The sequence below is a fragment of the Megascapheus bottae genome, chromosome Y, assembly GCF_031878675.1.
Source record: "Megascapheus bottae isolate mThoBot1 chromosome Y, mThoBot2.hap1, whole genome shotgun sequence".
Classification (NCBI taxonomy): Eukaryota; Metazoa; Chordata; class Mammalia; order Rodentia; family Geomyidae; genus Megascapheus; species Megascapheus bottae.
The window spans coordinates 10969235-10981819 of record NC_143548.1 but is presented as its reverse complement, the minus strand read 5'-3'; positions in this window follow the sequence as shown (position 1 = coordinate 10981819).

Sequence of the window (12585 nt, the reverse complement as noted above, 5' to 3'; positions counted from 1 at the left end):
TCACAGATAGGAGGGGTGGGAGGAAAAGTGAGGAGGGTAGGGGAGGAAGGGGCTCACAGTGGCTGCACATTCTCTCCACTGCTTCTCTTTCTTCTTGGTGTATCCCCAAACTCAGCAAAACTGGGGTGTCTGTGAGCACAGTGCGGATGAGAAGGTGACAGGGAGGTGATCTCCACACAGGGAAGTGTACCCCGAGGACACAGTCTGGGACAGACTCCATTCCTAGGAGCTCTAAAGCCTCACTTGGCAGACGGGGCCGTGGGCTCATGGGACCACTGTGTGCGCGACCTCAGGTGTGGCAGAGATGCTGTGTGGGACACTAGGACATTTTGAACTGCACAGGAGATTTGGCCCTGAGTGTGATGGACAAGGTGGGGGGGGCCTTGATCACCTTCTGGGGGGTCAGTTCTGGTAAGTGTGTGGGAGGGCAGGCCCCCCTTGGCAGGCAGAGGGCACAGTGGACGGGGCACCATCTGAGAATGACCGAGATTTCTCTGGGTTGAGCCCTGAGGGGACCTGGCTGGCTTCTTGGCACTGTTATCTAAAACACTTTCCTCTATGTAAAAAATCTGAGAGAGCACACCAAGAGAGCGGGACACAGCGGCCACCCCCGCTCGTGCCAAGGGGTTGGCTCGCAGGCCTTATCTGTGTTATTTCCGGTGTTGGCAAACCAATGAACGAAACTTCATTGGCCACCCTGTCATTTAGCTGCATTCTTTTCTGTATAGTCACAACTGGAGTCTAGTAAGCCGCACAGAGTTTTAGCTTTTGCCCCAGATGAATGCTTTTTATTCTTTGTCGAAAAGGCATAAGCCAAGCCAGATTTTGTCAGGATAGAGAGGATGAGTCATTCATTGCAGAAGAAAATGTGAAGCGCCCCTGAGAGCCTTCTTTTTAACTTCCCCTGCTCCAGTGGGATGTGGAAAGGGAGCTGGGGCTGGGGTGGGGCAAGGGACGGGGCTCCAGACCCATCCACACCTCTTCCCACCCCTCAGGATGGGGCCAGGCTGAGGGGCTGGGGCTTTTGCATCCATGTTCCTGTAGTCCTCTACCCTCCCTGCTCCCTCCAAAGGCTGGCCCAGTGTGGGGGTCCAGGGGAGTTCATTCCTGGAGGAGACTTACACACCCACTCTCTGCCCACAGATGTCACCCTCCTCTGCAGAAAAGGCCAAGCCTTCCCCGGGAGGAGGGTCCTTCTGGCTCTGCACCCTCTCCCCAGCCTGCTCCTCCTCTTTGGTCTCCATCTCCCTAGAGACCCTCACACACCTGTCTTGAGTTGGGCATTCCCCTAGATGTGTTTTATAAAGAGCCAAGGTGCACATAGCTTCTTCCTATTTGTGTAGGGTACAAGGTATCAACTACACGTCCATTGGAAACTTGGTCTCCAGTGTGGATCGGGAGAGGTAGTGGTCCCTTTAAGAGGTGGAAAGCAGTTAGGTTACTGGGTTTGCTGGGTTTTCCCAGTGGGTAAATGTGGTTTTCTGAGAGCCCCCAGTTAAGTTCCCCTGAGAGAGGACTGCTTTAGCAAGCCTGGGCCCCGAATCTTCCCTGTGATCTTTCCCTTGTGGGGAGCCCTATCCGAGGTGATACCCCCAGGCTACCCAGGTGGTGGTGCAGCCAAATCCAAGTAGATGCTATGGCCACCACACTGAGGCTCAAGAGTGAGCGCTGGCTAAATCCACCCCGGTGTGTGGAGTGTCAAGATTCAGGTAGTCTGTTACAGTCGCCCAAAACAGTCCATGGAGCCGGTGTTTGGAGACAGACAGCAGATCCTGGATGGTCCTCAAAGAGTCATGAGACCCTTCCCCTTCCCCCTGGCCCTGCAGGGTCCAGGGACTGAGTGAGGCCCAGGGAGGAGGCCAGCAGGGAGGGGCAGCACGTTCTGCCTATCGCATCGCAGGGCTTCCTCTACCTGCCCAGGTGGCCACTCAGATTGGGAGTCAGCACAGAGCTGCACGTGCTGTGGTGTTGGCACACCAGGAGGCCACGACTCCCCATTAACCGGCCCTAATGGTTCATCTAGAGTTTCCTCATTGGACTCACGCAGATTTATTATAGCAGTGTTGTGTGTGTGCTTGTTCTGGAAAAGGTATGCCTTCCAAGCCACTGTACCACTGGCCCCTTGGGGAGGCTGGGAAATCCCTGGAGTCAGGAAAATCACACCTAGAACATTCAAAATGGAAAGGTGCTGATGGAGGGGGCAGAGGGATGGATTCTCCTGGGCCTTCAGTGCAGAGTCCCTTCTCGGGAAAATGGCAGAGCCCATGGCTCAGGAGTTTGGGTTGGCTCCATGCTCCCCACTTCTTTCAGACTCCCCCCTCTCCCCTCCTGCACACCACCTTGCCTCTGGAAGCAACTCTAGAGGGGAGAAAGTTTGCGTGGTTGGGATGTTGTCAGAAGGCCTGCCCAGGGCCAGGCAGATCCTGGCACCATCCTGCGCAGCCACCAGAAGCTTAAGAAGCCATCAGAGCCCTTTGCAAAGTCTCCTAGACTTCCAGGTGTCTTGTGACACCTCACTGAAAAGGCACTGGGGTACATTGGGGGAGGGAGTGAGGGGACAAGTTCCTGTCCGACTCAGATTGAATCAAATATCTCCGCCAACTTGACAGACTCATGCTAGGGACCCCCACACACACCCCAGGTGTCTCCAAGGAGGCCCGAGGACTGGCCTCAGGGAGTTGTTGTGGCATTCCAGCGCTGTGCGCCTGTCCATGAAGATTTTTTGAGTGTACAGCATTGGATCAGAGCCAGCGGGCAGCAGCTCCACCTCTCCTCAGGTCGTACTAATTACCATGAGGAAATGGAAAGTGGGAGAGAAGAAACCAACAAAAGAGAATTTTCAAAAGGAGAACCCCCCCCCCCCACACACACACCCAGGACGTTCCCAGCCCCAGCAGATGGGGCTCCACCCCTTTGTACAACTGATTTATGCTAATCCAAGACGAAAATAAAAAATAGTTACCCTGGAACCAGAAGGGTGTGGCCTCATCTTTCTGCCAGTCGCCGATGAGGGGAAGAGAGGAAGCCATTGGCGCCCACTTGAAATGAGGTGTGTGTATTTGCATGGAAGACTGCGATTTGACTTCCTAAATTAAATGTTAACATAAACAAGGGAAGTGGGACTCAAGTCCTCACTGTCTTGAGTGCGGACCTCTGGCCTCTGGCTCTGTTCTGAGGTCCCTTTTGCCCCAGGACAGTTGGCCCTGTCCCCTGTACAGTGCCTGTCCTCACTCAGGCCAGCCCACCCTCCCTCCCCCCCCCCAGCAGCCACCAGGGAAGACCCACCGTGCCCTGACTCCCTGAGATGGAGGCCCACTGGATCCCGTTTGAACCCAGGGCTCTCCAGGTCCAACCAGGGAGATGTCTGATAAGCTTGCTGAGACAAGTATAGCAGTCAGGGATCTGGGGGAGAGGGATCTCTGCCCTGGAATTCCTGAACACTGAAGATGGGAGGGTGGGGCGGTGGTGTGTGTATATGTCGCCATGGAGACAGTGATGGCCTCTGGGAGTAAGCCAGAAGTCAAGGGCACCCCCTTCCAGGCCACAGTTGTGAAGCTGGGGCACTGGGGAAAAGGCAGGGTTCAGAGACACCCCCCCTCCGCACACCTCCCTGGCTGTAGAGGTGAAGAGACAGTGGCCCCAGGGGAGGAGGTGAGGACACGTTAGAGTCCTGAGGTCAGGAGAAGCCAGAGCCCAAGCTCTCCCCCATCCACCCTGACTCTGCCCTGCCTTTCCCACAGGCACCCCATCGTCATGAAGGCTCCTGGGCACTGAAGGGCTCCCCTCAGAGACAAAGCAGCAATCTTCTATGTTACCCCCCTGCCATTTGCTCTTAGTCCTTGGTTCATATTTCTAAGCTGGCTTGCACCAATTCCCCATCCCCGCTTCCCACATTTCTGGCTGCCAGCCCACTTATCCAGGTAGCAGAGGCCATTGGTGGCACGCCTATCCACATGTCTCCCCACTCCCCCATCCCCTGCTTTTTCAGCCTCTCCCGCTCTCTAACCCCAGCTTACCCAGCTGAACCCTGCTCAAATCCCTTGCTGTACCAGGCAGGGAGCTGGGCTGGGAATCCCAACTGCTGGGCCCTGCCCTACTGCGGGGGGCCCCCCACACTCAAGGGCTCTTGGGAACTGGGGTGGGGGGATCCTCTGGACGTGCATGCTTACTCTCTGCTTATGCACAATTGCTCTCTGCCTGGCACTTGTGAGCACAGTCCCAAGAAACTTCTATTTCTCAAAACTCGTCCTCAACCCAGGAGCAGGGATCGATGAAGTAAGAAGAGATGAAGAAGAACAAGAGGAGGAAATGGGCTGGGGTGGGGCGGGAGGCTGTGTGCTCCCCACCCCTGCCCTCCTCCGAAACCAGCCCACGGGCAGGAAGGAGCGCTGGCAGCCACGACCCCCCCCCCGCAGAGGGCACGGGGGTCGTGGGGGGCACAGCATGAAGGACGCTGCACAAATCCTCCCACTGCCGTCTAGTTGAAAAGCCAGGCCGGTGGAGTGGGAAGGGTGGAAGGAGAATCCCTCAGGGACAGAAACATGGCCTCCAGGCGTGGCCACACTTAACCCGTGCACTCGGGTGGGATGCTCCTAGAAAGTGGGGGGCAGGGGGGACGGGGCACAGATCCATACCCCCATCATCAGCCTCCTGCTGCAGGGGTCTCTGAAATCCCCCCTCCCCGGCCCCCTTTCATCTCCCCACTCCCCCCCCCCCGGGGGACACTGTGGCATTCTGTCCACTGACAGCAGAGGGCACAAGCAGGCCTCGGACACCCCCAAGCCAGAGCTCAAGTGAAGGTCAGGGCCCAAGGTCACCTTCCAGAGCCTCATCAGCCAGCCCCGCGTCCTCCTCAATCCCTGTGTCTTCCCCACTGCCCCACGCCTGTGTCTTGTGCTGCAGATTCCTGTATGGTCACCTGTGGGGACGGTGAGCTCTGTGGTTCTTGAGCTCAGAGCTACCTGATGTTTGCGCCCCAGGCCTTGTAAAAGACTTCCAGCCTCCAGTTGCGTCCACTGAGTTTGTTTTGTACAGGTTTGTTCTATAGGTAAGGTTATGAGTATGTCCATATGTTCTTACATATCTTATATTAAATAGCACTCACTCGCTGTGGATAACTGTGAAAACCTTTTCTTTGGGGTAAGGGGTTAAGATATATCATGAGAAAAACCCATAAACAGAGGCAGAACTGCATGGATTATAAAAAGCAGCTGCCGGAGAGACAGCTGTGGGGATGGGGCGACTGTGGCCTCAGGTTGCAGGGCTCAGACAACTGGAGTTTCCTGAGTAGTTGAGGCTGAGAGCAAGCGTCTAGTCACAGGTCTGGAGACCTGAACATTGGATGTCCTGAATGTCTTTCACCTCACAGCAAACACACTGAGGGAAACGTGGCACTAACAACAAAAGCAGACCCCACTGTCCCTTTAGCAGTGTGACTCTGGGTCACCTGCCTCCATGCCATGCTGGGTCACTGGGCAATGTCCTGGCACAAAAGCCAGGAACTACAGGGGGAGACCATGCAGCTACTCCTCTTACAGAACTGTGAAGCCTGGAAGAGTCACCTTTCCTCTTCCATGACTTGTAACCACCCAGGTTCCTCCTCCCCACCCACCGCCCAGCCTGGCTCACTTCTGCAGGCCTGGGTCCTGGTGTGCCCTTAGCAAGGCCCAGTCCTTGTCCCCAGACTCTACCTGCCTTACTATATTAAGCTTCCCAACCTAAGACCCTAGGAACAGTTCTGTATCGCAGTGAGAGAGAATGAGGGCCCAGGATGCAGCCCCTTCCCCAGGGCCCTGTGCCATCTGAGTGCCACCCAGCCAAGCCACCAGGTGCCACCCTGGGCTCAGCCACTGCACTGCCACCTCCCCCAGGAGGGGCCGTGTGCCCCTCCAGGCAGCTTCTTGAAGGCTTTGAGTTTGCACCACAATGCCAAAGACACCCCCACTTCCTAAGCCCAGTGATCCCACAGCCCCCAAGGCAGCCAGGGAATTAGAGAGCAGAAATGGAGTCTGGACCTCAGCCACCCATGACTCAACAGTTGTCCTTGTTTCATAAGCAAGCCCCTCAAACATGACAAGCTAGGTCCACCAGCAGGAAACCTGGGGTGAAGGCAGCCCAGGGCCTGTGTCCAGCTCAAACTCTGAGACATCGAAATGGTGCGTCTGGGCCAGACACCCCAGAGACAGCTGAAAGAAGCTGCCTTCAATAACTTCACCACAGGCTCTGAGCAGAGGACCCCCCGGCCCCCCATCCATGCCCAGCCCCAGGATGACTGCAGCTGGCACAGCTGAGCCGCATCTGGGGGAGGAAGGACACGGGCTGGTAGGTACACACTTAGAGCCACGCAGCCTCGGTCTGTTCTCTGCCAGGCGCTTCTCAGCTGCTCAGTCAGTAAATCTGACCCAGGCCGGGAGCCCCAGCCCCGCCGACCCCTTTTCCCTGCTCCCTCATCTTCTATCTGCTCCTCCTCCCTGCAGCCCAAGCCAAACCCAGCTCATTAGCTATGCAACTGTCACTCGGGCAGTTGGTTTAGAATGTCCGGAGGCTCAGCAGGTTGGCAGTTAAGCTGCCCACTGGTCGTTGGTGGTGGTCACCTGACCACATGGTGAAAGGGGGTGGTCAGTGCTGTGGAGCTGAGATTAGTCGACGGGACTGGACGTGAGGCAAGGACCCCTCATCACCTTTTGTATTACAGATTGCAACAAAATCAAGTGTTAAGTCCGGATTGGGGCCAGACATCTCTTCCCATGCATCATTTTCCTATCACCATCATGGCACAGGAAGGTTCGGGAGAAGGAGTGAGGACTCTGGTTTGGGAGTTCAGGCTCAGGGGCTCCAGTTTTCCTTATCCCAGAGAACTAATTCTGTGCCCTGCCTTGCATTCGATCGCCTCTGTCTATAGACTCTAGACAGAGATTGCTGGAACTCCTCAGCTCCTGTGCCCTGAGCCAGAAAGTCTGCGAACCAGTCCCATGTGGAAAAATCAAGCTCTGCCAGGGGCTTTGGCTCATGCCTTTTGGCCTAATTACTCAGGATGATGAGACCCGAGGATCACAGTTGGAGACCAGCACGGGACAGGATAGTCCATGATACCCCAATTAACCAGCAGAAAGCTAGAATTGGAGCGTGTGGCACAAGGTGGTAGAGTGCCAGTCTTGAGCAGAAAAGGAGCGATGCTGAGGCTTCTCCTAAGTTCAAGCCCCCAATACAGAAAGAAAAGAAAAGAAAATCTGAAGCTCCAGCCACACCTGACTTGTCACCTTCCGAGTTTCCTCTCTGGAAACCACCACTGCCACCAAATAACTGTAGGTGAAGCTTATTGGAGTCGTTTTTTCCTCTAGGCTTGATGCTGTCTTTATCTCAAAATGTAACACTACCAGCTCTAGTGATATCTTTGCATCATGGAACATAGAAGCCTTTGTGTTCAGGAAGACTCTCCTACTTTCCCATCCCTGGACCTCAGTCCAGGGCAGGGCCTGGTCTTGGCCCTGTGGACTCTAGGGAGCTGAAGACTCCTGTGTGACGGTACAAGGAAAGGAGCATGCAGACATCACGTCCGCAGGCTGGGGTGAGGGTGTATTGGTCCATCTAGGGCTGCATCCTCAAAGCCACTTTCCATCCAGAACATGACCACAGCTCATCGCCGCCAGGCAGGGAAAGCTGGCCCATTCTACACAAGTACCCAGCAGCCTGAGACCAGTGTAGGGTTGACCCCAAGGCTTGAACCTGTGGCAGTGGCCACCAGCCACCAAATGTCTTCAAAGCCCTGGCGTGGGTGAAGGGGAGCATTTACACAGAGCGTCCCCAAGCCCCTTGAAGGCAACGGGCTCTCGGGGCATTCAGCACCTCGGACAGCACCATGTGCCCATCTCAGAGGCCAGCATTAGGCTGCTCAGACTCATGGGCAGGAAGGGTGAGATCAGGATGGAAATGTTGTACAAGGGCAACTACAGGCTCTTATTCTCTTTTTCCTTCCCCTCTGTTTCCGCACGCCTCCATCTTGTGGGAGGACCCCAGTAAACTCTTTTCTACCTGAAAACAAAAACAAAAAACAAAGCAGCAGCTGCAGCTCCCCGCAGGCTCTGGAAGGCAGACATGGGTGGTTCTAGTGATGCAGGGTGGGCACAGGAGTTCCCGCCTGCAGTTCCAGCTTTTCAGAGACCACCTGCCCCCTGGAGCAACAGAAAGGCAGTGGGCAGCCTGGCTAGCTACCTCCCTGTCCCCTGGGAACTGCTTTGATGTTTGGAGGTGCACTTCAGTACTGGGTGTGAGAGAGGAGTCCCGATTTGTCCTTTGCCTGTAGACTGCATTACCTCATTTAAATCAAGCAACTGTCCCGTTTACAATTGGTCTCAGTGGCAATGCTCACCTCCTTTGTACTAGGGCTTGAACCCAGGGCACTTGTTAGGGGACGCTCTCCCATCTGAACCATGCTCCAAAGCCCAGGCTTTTGGATATCTGAAACACTTGGAGTCCTTCTTGCACCCCAGAGGCTCCCCCAAGTGCACTAGTGATTAGGAGAGGCTTGACCTGAAAATAAAAGATGACTGCTTTGAGTTAGAAAGCTGTTGAGAGTTTGTCTCTCCGCCCCCACCCCCCTTCCTCCATCCATTCCTCAGACTTTACTACAAGAATATGCAAAAAAAAAAGCGGGGGGAGCTGAGCCCTAGCAGCTCATGCCTGTTATTATCTGTTCAGTAGGCTGAGATCTAAGGATCACAGTTCAAAGCCAGCCTGAGTAGAAAAGACTTTGAGTCTCCTTATTCCAATTAACCACCAAAGAGCTAGAAGTGGAGCTATGTCTCAAGTAGTAGAGGACCAGCCTTGAGCAAAAAAACTAAGGGACAGTGCCTAGAGTCCTGTGTTCAAGCCCCAGTACCAGGGGAGGGAGGGAGGGAAAGAGGGAGGGTGGAAGGAAGGAAGGAAGGAAGGACCATAGATGTGTGAAGGTTGCACATGGATTGACCCTCAGTGAAGGAAACATGTTGCCTGCAGCAAGATGAGAGAGTAGAGACAGTGGTGCACGCCTGTAATCCCAGCTACTTGAGAGGCTGAGACCAGGCAGATGCTGGCTCAATTCCAGCCCGGGCAGAAAATATAACTCCCCCCACTCAACCTTCTCAACCCATAGCTGGGCACAGTGACACACACCTGTCATCCCAGAATACAAGGGAGGTTAATCAGGAGGATGGTAGCAATGCCAGGCCGGCCCTGGAAGAAAAGTCTGAAAGACCCCCATCTCCATGGAAGGGAGGCTGGCTGGGGGAGATGTGCATCTGTGAGCCTGGCAAGGATGGGAGGTGGGCTCAGGTAGGCCCCCAAGCAGGTGGGAAGCAAGCTCCTATCCTATAAATAACCAGTGAAAAACAGGGCTGGCGGCATGGCACAACAGTATCACACCAACCTCGCAAAATACAACCCCCCCCCAGTACTACCACCACCCACCCCCAAAAAGAGCAAGGAAATAGAAGGATTAAGTCTCCAGAATCATCCCTCCGAGGGGATTCCAATGTCAAGTTGATTTTAATATCACAAGTGCTGTTTGTCGGTACTTTGTATTTAGAGACCCATTCTATAGAAATGTTGGGCCACATTTGTTGGTTAGTTTTATAATTTACATTTCGAGAGGATTACACTTGTAATCATAGCTGCTTGGGAAGTCAAGAGCAGGAGGATCAAGATTTGAGGCCAGCCTGGGCGGAAAAGTCCACGAGACCCATCCCTCCTCCCCGACTCCCTTCTCAAACCCATGGCTGGATGTGCTGGTTCACGCCTATCATCTTGGCTACAGTAGAAAGCCATCAAAGAGACCAGCCACAATCCAGAGGTGTATTCAGGAATATAAGCAAGGAAGACTCTATCTCAAAAATAACCAGTGTAAAACAAAAACGAAAACAAGCTGTAGGTCTGGCTCAGCAGTAAGTGCACCTGATAAGCACAAGGTCCTGTGTTCAAACCCTAGAACCACCAAAAACAAACTCAAAATGGGGGGGGGGTGTTATGTGCAATCTAATTGGCTTAAAAATGACATGGGGTGATTATCCATAAAACTATACTCGTTGATGATTGCTGTCTGGTTGCAGGAAGTTTCATCACCCTGACCCCAGACTCTAGGCCCTACTGTACTATTTGTCTCTCCCCCTCCCACCTGGAGCCCTCCAGTTCCCTCTCACCTGGGTGGCTTTTTCTAGATATTTCATCAAGAAAGGCATACACACGCTGGCTTTCTGTGTCTGGCTTGTGGTTGACAAGCACTGTAAGGTGAAGGTTCACCCATGTGGTGGCTCCAGCCCTTTAGTCTTTCCCTGGCCACAAAAAGAAATGATGAGTGGTGGCACCCACCATGAACTCTAGAAAGAGCCAAACACACACCAACTGGCTTTACATCGGTGCCAGGCTGAAAGCTCGCTGCAAACTATGGCCGGGCCCCCCAAAACACCCTTGCAGTACCAAGACACCCAGGACCAGCATGGCAGGTGCCTCCCACTCTGGGGCACTGTCACTGTCCGTAATGGCCAGGAGACTGGCCAGAGCAAAAGGGGCTGATTGGATCCACAAGTAGAAACTAGATCATTGTCCCCCGAGAAATTGCTTGGCTGGCCCACAGGGCTCAGAGCTGATCAGAGAGGCCACGTGAGCAGAACTTGAGTCTGTCTTTAGTCTTGGATCCCTGAGAGTCAAATACTAGCCTCCATTTTGGTGGCGTATGCATATGTATATACATATATTAATTTTTTTTCAAAGGTAGAGATCGGTCCCAGCAGCAGCAAACCATTTTTCACACTGAAGCTAGCAGCGAAATGCAGCTAGACCTTCATACCAAAAGCTCCGGAGCTTAGGAGGGTAGAGGAGGCACCATGACTCCCCACTGGATGCTGCCATTTCCTTTTACGTTAATAAAATGACATGCCGGTGGCTTGGGCCCTTTGGAAGGAAAGTAGGTTTATTTAGCTCACGGTTCTGGATGCTCAGAAGTGCACATTGCGGTCGGGGTTAGGGGGTTCATGGCGGGGAGGGAAGGCATGTGTCTTCCGATCTGTCGCCCTTTCCTTAGAAAGCCACCTCGATTCAGTAATGAGGCGACCCCCCCCCCCCTGGCGCTCATCACATCCCAAGCGACCCCCATGCTCTCTCTGCACACCACAGTCTGATGAAACCTTCCACTCTTCTAGCTCCTGCCTCCCCTGGGGACGAAATGTCTACACAAGAGTATGTCCTCAGCAGGGCTGACCAGCCCCCCGGGTGAAATCCACAGAGCCGTGGTTGCCCGGCGCTCGGCTGCGGCGGCCAACTCACCTTGCCACAAGAGGCAGCTATTGAGTCAAGGTGTTCTAGCCACCTGATGGCGTTCCTCCTACTTTTTATTTTATTTTATTTTTTGCTCAAGTTTGGGCAAGGGCTGGCTGGGTGGGCCTGGGGGGACACAGGGGACCAAGCAGCAGTGACAAAGGAGGCCTGGACAATTGTGGGGATCCCACAGGCATGCAGGACTCACCCCACCCAAATACCCAAGAGGAAGTGGAGGTGGGGTTCCCCGGCGGGCTTGGATTCCACGGGGCCTCTGGTGATCTCTGTCTCTCACCACTGAGGCACCCTGAGCCCTCAGAGAGGCAGCGCCCATCCCACTCCCCGCCCCCACCCCCTCCCGACTGATTCTGCAGAAGGTTTAACTCCTGCGCCCCCTGGAGGGCTGTGGGGAGCAGGGCATCCAACGCCAGGCTGCTTGCATAAACAAGTGCTTCTGCTAACAATGTCTTTGCAGAATTAGCAACCACTGATTCTGCACAAATAAAAAGTATCCAAGTCCACAGATTTTTTTTTAAAAGAAAGTCTTCTTCCACTTACAGAGCTGCTTGCAAGGATCCTCATAGATTTTACCGTGAGGGGAGGCATAGGGGTGTGGTTGAGTTTGCCTAGCAAGTAACAGACCTTTAGCTCAATACCCAACACTCTAAAACAAAAATACCCAAACCTCTTCTGAACTGGAACTCACAAGGGAGGAGGGTCTCAGGAATGAGGCCATGCAGAATGAAAAGGCAGAGATGACATTCCTAAATGTACTCCAAAGATGAAAAACAGGTGTGGCTCAGTGGCTGAGTCTTTGCGTGTGGCAGGCTTTCAGTTCCATCCCCAGTACTACAAATAATGTTTCTTTAAAGAAGGGAATGAGCCTGTGATTTCAGCTACCCAAGTAACTGAGATCTAAGGATGGTGATCTGAAGCCAGCCAGAAGTGGAGCTGTGGCTCAAGTGGTAGAATGTGCTAGCCTTGAGCAAAAGAAGCTCGGTGACAGTGTTCAGACCCTGGGTGCAGGCCCCAAAACCCAAAAGAGGGTGGGGGAGGTAGGGAGGGAAACAAAAGCAGTAGTTGTTCGGACAATTATTATTTGATAACTTAGATGAGATGATTGACTTCCTTTAAAAAAAATGGGGATAATAGCACCAAACAATTATGCCTCTGAAGTCCTACAAATCTGTGAGCCCTGGAGCAATCTCTGTTCTTATTGATTTGCTAACTTGTCTGCCAAGCCCCTCCCAGAACTCACCAAGGATGCCCCAGCTTGTGATAAGGAGATCAGAGGCTTCT